Here is a 17,331-nt window from a genome sequence, read left to right on the forward strand (position 1 = left end):
GTGTTCCACACGGAACTGTTTCGGTTTGTTATTTCACGTTGTTATTTTGTATTTTTCTGTGTTCTATTAAAATAATCATGAACACATACAACGCTGCGCATTGGTCCTCAGATCCTTCCTACTACTCCTCGTCAGAGGAGGAAGAAGACCGTTACAAAATCACCCACCACCAAAAGCCCAAGCAGTGTGGTAACGGGCAGCAGCAGAAATCTAAGGACTCGTGGACATGGGAGAAGACTCTGGATGGAGAAGGACCCTGGGTACAGGCTGGGGAATATCGCCGCCCCAAGGCAGAGCTGGAGGCAGCGAAAGCTGAGCGGCGGTGGTAGGAGGAGGCAGCACGGCAGCGCGGCTGGGACAAGAGGCAACCCCCAAAATGTATTGGGGGGAGGCACATGGGGAGTGTGGCTAAGTCAGGTATGAGACCTGCGCCAACTCCCCGTGCTTACCGTGGAGAGAGGTGGACCGGGCAGGCACCGTGTTAGCCCGGTGCGTTACATAGCAGCGCCTCGTATCGGCCGGGCTAGAGTGGGCATCGAGCCAGGTGCCATGAAGCCGGCTCAGCGCATCTGGTCTCCAGTGGGTCTCCTTAGTTTTATGATATAATACATGATATGACTCCCACCAGTCTTAGTTTGATAATATAATACATGATATGACTCCCACCAGTCTTAGTGTGATAATATAATACATGATATGACTCCCACCAGTCTTAGTGTGATAATATAATACATGATATGACTCCCACCAGTCTTAGTGTGATAATATAATACATGATATGACCCCCATCAGTCTTAGTTTGATAATATAATACATGATATGACCCCCATCAGTCTTAGTTTGATAATATAATACATGATATGATTCCCACCAGCCTTAGTGTGATAATATAATACATGATATGACTCCCACCAGTCTTAGTGTGATAATATAATACATGATATGACTCCCACCAGCCTTAGTGTGATAATATAATACATGATATGACTCCCACCAGCCTTAGTTTGATAATATAATACATGATATGACTCCCACCAGCCTTAGTTTGATGATATAATACATGATATGACTCCCACCAGTCTTAGTTTGATAATATAATACATGATATGATTCCCACCAGCCTTAGTGTGATAATATAATACATGATATGACTCCCACCAGTCTTAGTGTGATAATATAATACATGATATGACTCCCACCAGCCTTAGTGTGATAATATAATACATGATATGACTCCCACCAGCCTTAGTTTGATGATATAATACATGATATGACTCCCACCAGTCTTAGTATGATAATATAATACATGATATGACTCCCACCAGTCTTAGTTTGATAATATAATACATGATATGACTCCCACCAGCCTTAGTTTGATAATATAATACATGATATGACTCCCAGTCTTAGTTTGATAATATAGCCTTAGTTTGATGATATAATACATGATATGACTCCCACCAGTCTTAGTATGATAATATAATACATGATATGACTCCCACCAGTCTTAGTTTGATAATATAATACATGATATGACTCCCACCAGTCTTAGTGTGATGATATAATACATGATATGACTCCCACCAGTCTTAGTATGATAATATAATACATGATATGACTCCCACCAGTCTTAGTGTGATGATATAATACATGATATGATTCCCACCAGCCTTAGTGTGATAATATAATACATGATATGACTCCCACCAGTCTTAGTTTGATAATATAATACATGATATGATTCCCACCAGCCTTAGTGTGATAATATAATACATGATATGACTCCCACCAGCCTTAGTGTGATAATATAATACATGATATGACTCCCATCAGTCTTAGTGTGATAATATACTACATGATATGACTCCCACCAGCCTTAGTGTGATAATATAATACATGTTATGACTCCTACCAGTCTTAGTGTGATAATATAATACATGATATGACTCCCATCAGTCTTAGTGTGATAATATAATACATGATATGACTCCCACCAGTCTTAGTGTGATAATATAATACATGATATGACTCCCATCAGTCTTAGTGTGATAATATAATACATGATATGACTCCCACCAGTCTTAGTGTGATAATATAATACATGTCTTAGTCTTAGTGATAATATAATACATGATATGACTCCCACCAGTCTTAGTGTGATAATATAATACATGTCTTAGTCTTAGTGATAATATAATACATGATATGACTCCCACCAGTCTTAGTGTGATAATATAATACATGATATGACTCCCATCAGTCTTAGTGTGATAATATAATACATGATATGACTCCCACCAGTCTTATAATACATGATATGACTCCCACCAGTCTTAGTTTGATAATATAATACATGATATGACTCCCACCAGTCTTAGTGTGATAATATAATACATGATATGACTCCCACCAGTCTTAGTGTGATAATATAATACATGATATGACTCCCATCAGTCTTAGTTTGATTATATAATACATGATATGATTCCCACCAGCCTTAGTGGAATATTATAATACATGATATGACTCCCACCAGTGTTACTTTGATCATATAATCCATGATAGACTCTATATCATTTTACAGTGTGTATATCTGAATTCGTAGGGTCCCATTTTTGTATCTGCTAAAATAAATTGGGATCCTGTTAATTGACATATACACTACAAATATCCTGACTGAGTTTACAGCACTTCCAGCCTTCAAATGGAGACCACATTATGGCTCTCACTCTGTGACTGGTGGTGAAGTTGTCTCTAGATGTCGATCTTAAGTTTATGCTGTCTGTGAAGAGTTACTCAGAATGAAAAAGCAGAAGTTCTGACAAAATCTCCATTGATTAAGTTTGACAGATTAAAGAGAACAGAAAGAAGAGTTAAAACCGTTCACATTTATTTTGACAAAACGTTCATATTTCCACCCTGTCATTCAGTATAACATAACATATACATACCGGTTACATCTAATGACACAACTCTCTCTGCACTGATTCCACTGTTCCAAATGACATCTACCTACATTAACTATTATTCAACTCTACAGGTCTACTCTATTCCACAGGAGGCTGGTTATACAGTAACATGTCCTGGCTGGTTATACAGTAACATGTCCTGGCTGGTTATAAAGTACCATGTCCTGGCTGGTTATACAGTAACATGTCCTGGATGGTTATACAGTAACATGTCCTGGCTGGTTATACAGTAACATGTCCTGGCTGGTTATACAGTAACATGTCATGGCTGGTTATACAGTAACATGTCCTGGCTGGTTATACAGTAACATGTCATGGCTGGTTATACAGTAACATGTCCTGGCTGGTTATACAGTAACATGTCCTGGCTGGTTATACAGTAGCATGTCCTGGCTGGTTATACAGTAACATGTCATGGCTGGTTATACAGTAACATGTCCTGGCTGGTTATACAGTAACATGTCATGGCTGGTTATACAGTAACATGTCCTGGCTGGTTATACAGTAACATGTCCTGGCTGGTTATACAGTAACATGTCCTGGCTGGTTATACAGTAACATGTCATGGCTGGTTATACAGTAACATGTCCTGGCTGGTTGTACAGTAACATGTCATAGCTGGTTATACAGTAACATATCCTGGTTGGTTATACAGTAACATGTCCTGGCTGGTTATACAGTAACATGTCCTGGCTGGTTATACAGTAACATGTCATAGCTGGTTATACAGTAACATGTCCTGGCTGGTTATACAGTAACATGTCCTGGCTGGTTATACAGTAACATGTCCTGTCCTGGCTGGTTATACAGTAACATGTCCTGGCTGGTTATACAGTAACATGTAAACATGTCCTGGCTGGTTATACAGTAACATGTCCTGGCTGGTTATACAGTAACATGTCCTGGCTGGTTATAACAGGTTGGTTATACAGTAACATGTCCTGGCTGGTTATACAGTAACATGTCCTGGCTGGTTATACAGTAACATGTCATAGCTGGTTATACAGTAACATGTCCTGGCTGGTTATACAGTAACATGTCCTGGCTGGTTATACAGTAACATGTCCTGGCTGGTTATACAGTAACATGTCCTGGCTGGTTATACAGTAACATGTCATAGCTGGTTATACAGTAACATGTCATAGCTGGTTATACAGTAACATGTCCTGGCTGGTTATACAGTAACATGTCATGGCTGGTTATACAGTAACATGTCCTGGCTGGTTGTACAGTAACATGTCATAGCTGGTTATACAGTAACATATCCTGGTTGGTTATACAGTAACATGTCCTGGCTGGTTATACAGTAACATGTCCTGGCTGGTTATACAGTAACATGTCATAGCTGGTTATACAGTAACATGTCCTGGCTGGTTATACAGTAACATGTCCTGGCTGGTTATACAGTAACATGTCCTGGCTGGTTATACAGTAACATGTCCTGGCTGGTTATACAGTAACATGTAATGGCTGGTTATACAGTAACATGTCCTGGCTGGTTATACAGTAACATGTCCTGGCTGGTTAGTGTTGGGACACCTTCTTTCCACCTTTTTTTCCTGATTTTCCTGAGTAATTTCCTGGTCTTCTGGGGTAAGTTCCACTCGCATACTGTGAAGCAACACAAACATATGCACAGACACATGCATACACACACACGATAACATACCACAATCCTCTCCTACATTCTCTCAGCAACTAATGAGGACCCATAATAAATGCAAATACAAATACATACACCAGACACACACCCTCTTATATGATCTCTTACTACTCTATATCGCTGATTAACATATTGGATGTATACATCTTAATAATGTCTCTGGATGATTTAAATAACTATTAACCTTTGTTTAAATATTATTAGAAATCTGTCAAATACTTTGAGCGTTTGGGGCTCTTCTATTGCTTCTATTAAGCCAGGCAATCTCAACCAAGCACAGCTAAAGTATTTGGGTCATATTCATTAGGAACCAAATGTGAGATCGCAAACTGAAACAGGGAGGGACTAACTGTACCTGTCCAATAAGAATAAAGTGTTTTGTTTTGCCGTTGTAAAACATTTTACGATGGTGTGCCCTAATGAATATGTGGCCCAGGTCTGCTAATAACCACCAACCACAGACAGACAGACAGACAGGAAGCTGTTATTAAAGGAAGTCAGTGGTATGGCTAAATATGAGTTGGCACAGCAACACATGCTGAAATCAACTGAAATTACAATACAATAGGTGATCCAGCAAAAACATCCCTAAACCCCATGTGTCCCAAATTGAACCCTTTTTCCTACATAGTGATGGACCCTGGTCAAAAGTAGTTCACTACAGGGAATATGGTGACAATTGAGACGTATCCTTAATGTCATTATTCATTTACATTTACATTTAAGTCATTTAGCAGACGCTCTTATCCAGAGCGACTTACATTCTATGGAGGTATTATGTACTGCCTCTGTCCTGAAAACACAGGCCACTTTTCATCCATGGATATAAGGTTGGGTTAGGGTTAAGGTAATGGTGAGTTTTGGGTTTGGTCTATCATCTGGTTGTAGTTGGATGCTGGTCAGAAAAGTCCCTCTTGTTGGGTGTAATACCTACTTTTATAAGTGTGTGTCTCCCCCTACTGGCTGTTTTCTACAAGCTCAGTTTCACCTTCTATTACCGTGACCTTGAACCATAAAAAAACAGACTGTGTTGCGGACAGCCATGATCCCTCTGAACTAAGCGGCCGCGCACTTCCTCCAGGACTGCTGCACAGAAGAAACGCCATGCTACACAGAGGTGGAAGAGATTGAACTTCACTGAGTTCAACCCCATTAGTTTGCACTATATAGATCAATGTTTTATCAGGGATCGAATCAATATTATGTCAGCCTATTTACAATGCAACAAAACATAACAAATCAAATTGTCCAAGATTGAGTCTGTGATTTTGTTGTTGGCAGAGCCACAGCTGTAACGGCTCTCTTCTATCTCCTCCTCTGACGAAGAGGTAGAACAAGGATCGGACCAAAATGCAGCGTGATGATGATTCATGATATTTTAATGAAGGAAAACCTATACATACAGAAACTACAAAAATAACGAAATGAAATAACGAAAACCGAAACAGCCCTATCTGGTGCAAACACAAAGACAGGAACAATCACCCCCGAAACACTCACAGAATATGGCTGCCTAAATATGGTTCCCAATTAAAGACAACGATAATCACCTGACTCTGATTGAGAACCGCCTCAGGCAGCCATAGACTACGTAGACACCCCACAAAACCCCAAGACAAAAACACACCACAATAACCCATGTCACACCCTGGCCTGACCAAATAAATAAAGAAAACACAAAATACTAAGACCAAGGCGTGACAGAATCCCCCCCCCCTGAGGTGCGGACTCCCGGACGCACATCAAAATCCTAGGGAGGGTCCGGGTGGGCGTCTGTCCATGGTGGCGGCTCCGGCTCGGGACGTGGACCCCACTCCATAAATGTCTTAGTTCCTCCCCCTCACGTCCTGGGATAGTCCACCCTCGCCGCCGACCATGGCCTAGTAGTCTTCACCCAGAACCCCACTGGACTGAGGGGCAGCTCGTGACTGAGGGGCAGCTCGGGACTGAGGGGCAGCTCGGGACTGAGGGAAAGCCCAGCACTGAGGGGAAGCCCAGCACTGAGGGGAAGCTCAGCACTGAGAGGAAGCTCAGCACTGAGAGGAAGCTCAGCACTGAGAGGAAGCTCAGGCAGGTAGTTGGCTCCGGCAGATCCTGGCTGGCTGGCGGATCTGGAAGAGTCTGGTTGACTGGCAGATCTGGAAGAGTCTGGTTGACTGGCAGATCTGGAAGAGTCTGGCTGACTGGCAGATCTGGAAGAGTCTGGCTGACTGGCAGATCTGGAAGAGTCTGGCTGACTGGCAGATCTGGAAGAGTCTGGCTGACTGGCAGATCTGGAAGAGTCTGGCTGACTGGCAGATCTGGAAGAGTCTGGCTGACTGGCGGATCTAGCCGCTCTGGCTGCTCCATGCAGACTGGCAGCTCTGGCTGCTCCATGCAGACTGGCAGCTCTGGCTGCTCCATGCAGACTGACAGCTCTGGCTGCTCTATGCAGACTGACAGCTCTGGCTGCTCTATGCAGACTGGCAGCTCCATGCAGACTGGCAGCTCTGGCTGCTCTATGCAGACTGGCAGCTCTATGCAGACTGGCAGCTCTGGCTGCTCCATGCAACCTGGCAGCTCTGGCTGCTCCATGCAGACTGGCAGCTCTGGCTGCTCCATGCAGACTGGCAGCTCTGGCTGCTCCATGCAGGCTGGCAGCTTTGGCTGCTCCATGCAGGCTGGCAGCTCTGGCTGCGCTGAACAGGCAGGAGACTCCAGCAGCGCTATAGAGGAGGAAGGCTCCGACAGCGCTGAACAGGCGGGAGACTCCGGCAGCGCTGGAGAGGAGGAAGGCCCTGATAGCGCTAGACAGGCGGGAGACTCCGACAGCGCTGTAGAGGCGAGGCGCACTGTAGGCCTGATGCGTGGTGCTGGCACTGGTGGAACTGGACCGAGAACACGCACAGGAAGCCTGGTGCGGGGAGCTGCCACCGGAGGACTGGTGTGTGGAGGTGGCTCTGGATAGACCGGACCGTGCAGGCGCACTGGAGCTCATGAGCACCAAGCCTGCCCAACCTTACCTGGCTCGATGCCCAGTCTAGCCCGGCCAATACGAAGAGCTGGTATGAACCGCACTGGGCTATGCACCCGCACTGGAAACACTGTGCGCTCCATAGCATAACACGGTGCCTGCCCGGTCTCTCTAGCCCCCCGGTAAGCACAGGGAGTTTGCACAGGTCTCCTACCTGGCATAGCCATACTCCCTGTGAGCCCCCCCCAATACATTTTTGGGGCTGACTCTCAGGCTTCCATCCGCGTCGCCGTGCTGCCTCCTCATACCAGCGCCTCTCCGCTTTCGTCGCCTCCAGTTCTTCCTTGGGGCGGCGATATTCTCCAGGCTGAGCCCAAGGTCCTTCACCGTCCAGTTCGTCCTCCCATGTCCAGTCCTTCTCTCGCTGCACCTTGGTGCGGCTACACTCCCCTGGTTTAGCCCAGGGTCCTCTCCCGTCGAGGATTTCCTCCCAAGTCCAAAAATTATTGTTGCCCTGCTCCTGCTGCTGATGTTGCCTGTTACCACGTTGCTTGGTCCATGTGTGGTGGGTGATTCTGTAACGGCTCTCTTCTATCTCCTCCTCTGATGAAGAGGTAGAACAAGGATCGGACCAAAATGCAGCGTGATGATGATTCATGATATTTTAATGAAGGAAAACCCATACATACAGAAACTACAAAAATAACGAAATGAAATAACGAAAACCGAAGCAGCCCTATCTGGTGCAAACACAAAGACAGGAACAATCACCCCCGAAACACTCACAGAATATGGCTGCCTAAATATGGTTCCCAATCAAAGACAACGATAATGACCTGACTCTGATTGAGAACCGCCTCAGGCAGCCATAGACTACATAGACACCCCACAAAACCCCAAGACAAAAACACACCACAATAACCCATGTCACACCCTGGCCTGACCAAATAAATAAATAAAACACAAAATACTAAGACATGACAACAGCACAACGGGGAAGAATTTAATTGGCAGGGGGTTGCGCAAGACTGGTGTTTCAATCACCCAGGAGTGTACGCGCTTTTCACATCAGTTCAGATCAGAGCGGCTCGTGTGCACATTTGTTGATATTCTTTGCTATTTTACGAGTTATTAGCCCAGTTATACCATAGTATAACTATAATAACAGTTATACATTAGTATGGGTATAGGAGCACAAAACGAGGACTTCAAGCTTTCTTTGAAAAGCCAGTCAGGTAAAAAGCTTATGTCTTAATTAAAGGGGCGATGTTGTATTTTGAGACAGGTTTGAATATGTAAATACGTTTATAAGCCTACATTGTCTAATTCTCTGTATGGTAATAACACATTTTATTTTGTAGAGTGGTGTCTGGCATAATACAATACAATACCATTTACAATCACCTATTTGGCCCATGATGTTACAGACCAAATAAAAAATTATGAATTCATGTCAATATCTTCATAATGTAAAACGTTTTAAAAGTCTCCTGCAATGTATGCCTGCATTGAGCACCACATATAGGCTACTGTAGGCTATATCATAGAAATCAAAAGCTATTTCCTGTCACATCCTGATCTGTTTCACCTGTTCTCAGCTCCACTGGTGCTTGGTGTTGTCATTGGTAACCTACATGTTGTCCCTTGTACAGTGAAGGTTGTGAGTCATTCTCACCTTTCATTAGCATTGTTGTGTGTGTGTGTGTGTGTGTGTGTGTGTGTGTGTGTGTGTGTGTGTGTGTGTGTGTGTGTGTGTGTGTGTGTGTGCCATCTCAGCACTGTTCTGCCCTCTGTGTGTCGAGGTCACACTGTTTTAAGTATCCAATCACATTCAATCAGGAAGCTGGTCGACCTTGTTAAAGAACATTGTTCCTTTATTTATTGATCAGTGACTTTGTTATTCTTATTATTAAAGTGATGATCACAGGTTAATAATTGGACCCACTTTCTTTTTACTAAGCATAAGCCTACTGCAAATCACATGACATGTTTCTAATAAAAATAAGGAAGAAGCATTTATCGAGTTCAGTATGTCTACATACTCTCCTCTTAATCTAAACACAACTATTATTTGTCTTCCTCATTCTCTTAATTGTCTTCTTCCTCCTCTGTCTCTATCTCCTCTCCTCCTTTCAACCCTATTAGAGGAGATGGTCCAAGGTCCCTCCCCTGGGATTGTATTATCCAATGTCTTGAGACAGAGACTGTACTACCACTATTTCACCTCTATGGTGAGTTCATCTCTCACTTTAACCACTAGGTGGAAGCATCACTAAACCCAGGACTGCCCAACCCTCTTCCAGGAGATCTACCATCATGTGGGTTTTCAGTCCAACCCTTATTTATCACACATGGTTCTACTAATTAGCTGCTCAACAAGACCTTAACTGGCTGAATCAGATATGCTAAATTAGGTTTGGACTGAAAACCTATAGAACAGTTATCAATCAACATTAACCATCAACATAATAATTATGAGAGAGAGAGAGAGAGTTTGTTACTGTGGGTTATTGTGCTTATATGTAACTTGACAACAAAGACTGACTGTCAAAGATTATTAGGTAACATCCTTTTATATCTCTTCTACACTCATTGATTGGTGATACAGTCACCTCCTATACAGTGTATGTAATGGTGGTTTGGTACTGTTGAGAATGTCATCACCAGGCCTATATTGGAGCATGTAAATATCTGATGAATATTTTTGAATTGGAAATGATGTGTATGCTCAATGTAAACTGTATTGACTTCATGTTGAACTACAAACACATACAACAATATGTGTATGCATGTGTGTATGTGCATTTGTGAGTGTGTGTGAGAGAAAGACAGAGAGAGAGAGAATGAAGGAGGAAGTTGTGTGCATTGAAGGCTGCTTTATGTGTTTGCCATCACCATTATCAGGCTGATGTGGAGACCAGTACCTACAGGATTAATAACAGTTAGATATCATGGTTAATACCAGTACCTACAGGGTTAAAGACAGTCAGATATCATGGTTTATACCAGTACCTACAGGGTTAACAACAGTCAGATATAATGGTTAACACCAGTACCTACAGGATTAAAAACAGTCAGATATCATGGTTAACACCAGTACCTACAGGGTTAAAACAGTCAGATATCATGGTTAACACCAGTACCTACAGGGTTAAAACAGTCAGATATCATGGTTAATACCAGTACCTACAGGGTTAACAACAGTCAGATATCATGGTTAACACCAGTACCTACAGGGTTAAAACAGTCAGATATCATGGTTAATACCAGTACCTACAGGGTTAAAGACAGTCAGATATCATGGTTAATACCGAAGCGAGGCGCCGACAGAGATGGCCGCCTCGCTTCGCGTTCCTAGGAAATTATGCAGTGTTTTGTTTTTTTACGTGTTATTTCTTACATTAGTACCCCAGGTCATCTTAGGTTTCATTACATACAGTCGAGAAGAACTACTGAATATAAGATCAGCGTCAACTCACCATCAGTACGACCAAGAATACGTTTTTCGCGACGCAGATCCTGTGTTCTGCCTTTCAAACAGGACAACGGAATGGATCCCATGCAGCGACCCAAAAAAACGACTCTGAAAAAGAGGGAAACGAGGCGGTCTTCTGGTCAGACTCCGGAGACGGGCACATCGTGCACCACTCCCTAGCATTCTTCTCGCCAATGTCCAGTCTCTTGACAACAAGGTTGATGAAATCCGAGCAATGGTAGCATTCCAGAGGGACATCAGAGACTGTAACGTTCTTTGCTTCACGGAAACATGGCTCACTGGAGAGACGCTATCCGAGGCGGTGCAGCCAGCGGGTTTCTCCACGCATCGCGCGGACAGAAACAAACATCTTTCTGGTAAGAAGAGGGGCGGGGGCGTATGCCTTATGGCTAACGAGACATGGTGTGATGAAAGAAACATACAGGAACTCAAATCCTTCTGTTCACCTGATTTAGAATTCCTCACAATCAAATGTAGACCGCATTATCTACCAAGAGAATTCTCTTCGTTTATAATCACAGCGGTATATATCCCCCCCCAAGCAGACACATCGATGGCTCTGAACAAACTTTATTTGACTCTTTGCAAACTGGAATCCATTTATCCGGAGGCTGCATTCATTGTAGCTGGGGATTTTAACAAGGCTAATCTGAAAACAAGACTCCCTAAATTTTATCAGCATATCGATTGCGCAACCAGGGGTGGAAAAACCTTGGATCATTGTTACTCTAACTTCCGCGACGCATATAAGGCCCTGCCCCGCCCTCCTTTCGGAAAAGCTGACCACGACTCCATTTTGTTGATCCCTGCCTACAGACAGAAACTAAAACAAGAGGCTCCCACGCTGAGGTCTGTCCAACGCTGGTCCGACCAAGCTGACTCCACACTCCAAGACTGCTTCCATCACATGGACTGGGATATGTTTCGTATTGCGTCAGATAACAATATTGACGAATACTCTGATTCGGTGTGCGAGTTCATTAGAACGTGCGTTGAAGATGTCGTTCCCATAGCAACGATTAAAACATTCCCTAACCAGAAACCGTGGATTGATGGCAGCATTTGCGTGAAACTGAAAGCGCGAACCACTGCTTTTAATCAGGGCAAGGTGACTGGTAACATGACCGAATACAAACAGTGCAGCTATTCCCTCCACAAGGCTATCAAACAAGCTAAGCGTCAGTACAGAGACAAAGTAGAATCTCAATTCAACGGCTCAGACACAAGAGGCATGTGGCAGGGTCTACAGTCAATCACGGACTACAAGAAGAAATCCAGCCCAGTCATGGACCAGGATGTCTTGCTCCCAGGCAGACTAAATAACTTTTTTGCCTGCTTTGAGGACAATACAGTGCCACTGACACGGCCTGCAACGAAAACATGCGGACTCTCCTTCACTGTAGCCGAGGTGAGTAAGACATTTAAACGTGTTAACCCTCGCAAGGCTGTAGGCCCAGACGGCATCCCCAGCCGCGCCCTCAGAGCATGCGCAGACCAGCTGGCCTGTGTGTTTACGGACATATTCAATCAATCCCTATACCAGTCTGCTGTTCCCACATGCTTCAAGAGGGCCACCATTGTTCCTGTTCCCAAGAAAGCTAAGGTAACTGAGCTAAACGACTACCGCCCCGTAGCACTCACTTCCGTCATCATGAAGTGCTTTGAGAGACTAGTCAAGGACCATATCACCTCCACCCTACCTGACACCCTAGACCCACTCCAATTTGCTTACCGCCCAAATAGGGCCACAGACGATGCAATCTCAACCACACTGCACACTGCCCTAACCCATCTGGACAAGAGGAATACCTATGTGAGAATGCTGTTCATCGACTACAGCTCGGCATTCAACACCATAGTACCCTCCAAGCTCGTCATCAAGCTCGAGACCCTGGGTCTCGACCCCGCCCTGTGCAACTGGGTACTGGACTTCCTGACGGGCCGCCCACAGGTGGTGAGGGTAGGCAACAACATCTCCACCCCGCTGATCCTCAACACTGGGGCCCCACAAGGGTGCATTCTGAGCCCTCTCCTGTACTCCCTGTTCACCCACGACTGCGTGGCCACGCACGCCTCCAACTCAATCATCAAGTTTGTGGACGAGACAACAGTGGTAGGCTTGATTACCAACAACGACGAGACGGCCTACAGGGAGGAGGTGAGGGCCCTCGGAGTGTGGTGTCAGGAAAATAACCTCACACTCAACGTCAACAAAACTAAGGAGATGATTGTGGACTTCAGGAAACAGCAGAGGGAACACCCCCCTATCCACATCGATGGAACAGTAGTGGAGAGGGTAGCAAGTTTTAAGTTCCTCGGCATACACATCACAGACAAACTGAATTGGTCCACTCACACAGACAGCATCGTGAAGAAGGCGCAGCAGCGCCTCTTCAACCTCAGGAGGCTGAAGAAATTCGGCTTGTCACCAAAAGCACTCACAAACTTCTACAGATGCACAATCGAGAGCATCCTGGCGGGCTGTATCACCGCCTGGTACGGCAACTGCTCCGCCCACAACCGTAAGGCTCTCCAGAGGGTAGTAAGTTCTGCACAACGCATCACCGGGAGCAAACTACCTGCCCTCCAGGACACCTACACCACCCGATGTTACAGGAAGGCCATAAAGATCATCAAGGACATCAACCACCCGAGCCACTGCCTGTTCACCCCGCTATCATCCAGAAGGCGAGGTCAGTACAGGTGCATCAAAGCTGGGACCGAGAGACTGAAAAACAGCTTCTATCTCAAGGCCATCAGACTGTTAAACAGCCACCACTAACATTGAGTGGCTGCTGCCAACACACTGACACTGTCTCAACTCCAGCCACTTTAATAATGGGAATTGATGGGAAATGATGTAAATATATCACTAGCCACTTTAAACAATGCTACCTTATATAATGTTACTTACCCTACATTATTCATCTCATATGCATACGTATATACTGTACTCTATATCATCGACTGCATCCTTATGTAATACATGTATCACTAGCCACTTTAACTATGCCACTTTGTTTACATACTCATCTCATATGTATATACTGTACTCGATACCATCTACTGTATCTTGCCTATGCTGCTCTGTACCATCACTCATTCATATATCCTTATGTACATATTCTTTATCCCCTTACACTGTGTATAAGACAGTAGTTTTGGAATTGTTAGTTAGATTACTTGTTGGTTATTACTGCATTGTCGGAACTAGAAGCACAAGCATTTCGCTACACTCGCATTAACATCTGCTAACCACGTGTATGTGACAAATAAAATTTGATTTGATTTGATACCTACAGGGTTAACATCAGTCAGATATCATGGTTAATACCAGTACCTACAGGATTAATAACAGTTAGATATCAAGGTTAATACCAGTACCTACAGGGTTAATAACAGTCAGATATCATGGTTAATACCAGTACCCACAGGGTTAAAACAGTCAGATATCATGGTTAATACCAGTACCTACAGGGTTAAAAACAGTCAGATATCATGGTTAATACCAGTACCTACAGGGTTAACAACAGTCAGATATCATGGTTAATACCAGTACCTACAGGGTTAATAACAGTCAGATAACATGGTTAATACCAGTACCTACAGGGTTAACAACAGTCAGATATCATGGTTAATACCAGTACCTACAGGGTTAATAACAGTCAGATATCATGGTTAATACCAGTACCTACAGGGTTAAAACAGTCAGATATCATGGTTAATACCAGTACCTACAGGGTTAAAAACAGTCAGATATCATGGTTAATACCAGTACCTACAGGGTTAACAACAGTCAGATATCATGGTTAATACCAGTACCTACAGGGTTAAAACAGTCAGATATCATGGTTAATACCAGTACCTACAGGGTTAATAACAGTCAGATATCATGGTTAATACCAGTACCTACAGGGTTTAAACAGTCAGATATCATGGTTAATACCAGTACCTACAGGGTTAAAACAGTCAGATATCATGGTTAATACCAGTACCTACAGGGTTAAAGACAGTCAGATATCATGGTTAATACCAGTACCTACAGGGTTAAAAACTATAAGACATCACAGTTAGAACATCACACTACTAAATAATATACAGACATGTTTCATATTACAGTTAACTTTGTTGATTGCTGCCATCAGTGACAATAACCTGTATAGAACATTTTTGAATGGAGCCTTATTGACAGATTAGTTATCATCTCTCACCTTGTGGTCAGTGGGGTGCCGTCCACCCATTTCCAGGTCCCCTCATTAACAGAGTCAGTCAGACCAATCCAGACTCTCTTCTTGAGGTTGAAGAGAAATGTCTGTCGTTGAGAAAGATAAATATATACAGTAAATATATTTATGTACAGTATATGCATGATCATATCTCTCTCTAACTAATCACCAGGTCTGCTCTCCTTCCAGGTTTTAGTCTCAGTAGACAGGAAGTACCAACTGGATTTTAACTTCTGCCAGCCTTCAGGACAGGTTTGTTCTTCAAGATGAAAACATGAATTTCCTTCAACTTATCACGCTGGATACTTTATAAAAAATTCAGACACACGATAAAGTGTGTGGAATTTATGAAAATGTATGACTGTGAGTTTACTCACTGAGATTGGTAAGCCTCCCACTAAGAAAATCTCTCTGTCTGTAGCTGGTCTCTTTCTTTAGTCATGGTGTTGTAACTGGACTGTAGCAGGTCTCTCTCTCTTTAGTCAGAAGGCTGTTGCTGTCCTGTAGCTGGTCTATCTGTGTTGACTTGTGATGACCAATGTCTCCATCTGTAAAAGGGAAAAGTTCATCAAACATGTAACTAAAACACCATTAATGAGTAAGTATGATTAATTAGGCTACTTAAGTCTCAGTGACAACATACTAAACTTACAGTAGACAGACAGGCCTATGATCCCAGCCAGTAGAAGAACACACAGCAGCCCCAGACACACTGCAGCAACTCCAGAGGGTCTCTTCCACCACTGAACATGTACTGAATCACAAATGATTAAAGATCTTTGGTCATGTGTTTTACTGTATCATCCAGGATTGGGACAAATAAAGGTATGATACTACAGGTTACTCTCACCTATTTAATGTGTGTGTGCGTATGTGAGTGTGGTCAAATACAGTAACTTATTCTTCTAACCTCAACTCTAATATACATCTGTAGCTGTGTCTTCTCCCTAGACTGTCCTGTGCCTGTGTGACTTACAGTGGTTCCTCAATTAAACGTTTTGAGATTATGCCGCAGGATTTAGAGGTCATTTGTGGTTTAGTATGTTACCTTGCGTCACTGCTTCATTGCTGTAGTTAGATTAGGTTTTTATTCTAAGACAAATGAAAATGTATAATTATATTCTTAACATATATATGTGTAGGCATACTGTGTAATACAATCGATACTTGTGTACTAAAAACATGAATGTGTTTTCTCAGAGCAAACAACCATGCAGACAACCATCCGTGGAGATCGGTGGACAAAGGGCTGGACAACGGGCCACACCCATAAAACACATGGTTCCCATGAAAGCAGTTGGTTTTGCTACATTCTTCAAATGTGTTTCTGTTCGCAGCATTTGTGTGTTGGAGTCACTTTTAATTCTTAATTTATCTACCATTTCTATCATAGGACACCACAATCAATGGGGGCGCAGAGCAGTACCATTCTGCTCATCTGATGAAGGTGCACGTGAATCAGTATCACTCATTATTTGTAGAGACAGATACTTGTATTTTTTATTTAACTATGCAAGTCATTTAAGAACAAATTCTTATTTACAATGATGTCCTAGGAACAGTGGGTTAACTGCCTTGTTCAGGGGCAGAACAACAGATTTTTACCTTGTCAGCTCAGGGATTTGTTTCCACACCCTTGCGGTTACTGGCCCAACGCTCTAACCACTAGACTACATGCCGCCCCAACTGGGATGGATCCCGAGGCAAATGTGGCTCACCAGTGAACCTCCAGGTGTTCATCATTAATACTGTGACCAAGACTGATGCAACCCGAAAAAAACCATTAAAGACAGAGTTAATGAGTACTTGAGGTCACTGAGAAAGTCTTGACATGGCCTGCTCTCCCTTATGTAAGGAATGAAGCATCTTTGCCATGTTTACTATGTACTGTGGGCTATGTTTACTATGTACTGTGGGCCATGTTTACTATGTACTGTGGGCTATGTTTACTATGTACTGTGGGCTATGTTTACTATGTACTGTGGGCTATGTTTACTATGTACTGTGGGCTGTTTACTATGTAC

Source organism: Oncorhynchus nerka, linkage group LG18, assembly GCF_034236695.1.
Source record: "Oncorhynchus nerka isolate Pitt River linkage group LG18, Oner_Uvic_2.0, whole genome shotgun sequence".
NCBI lineage: Eukaryota > Metazoa > Chordata > Actinopteri > Salmoniformes > Salmonidae > Oncorhynchus > Oncorhynchus nerka.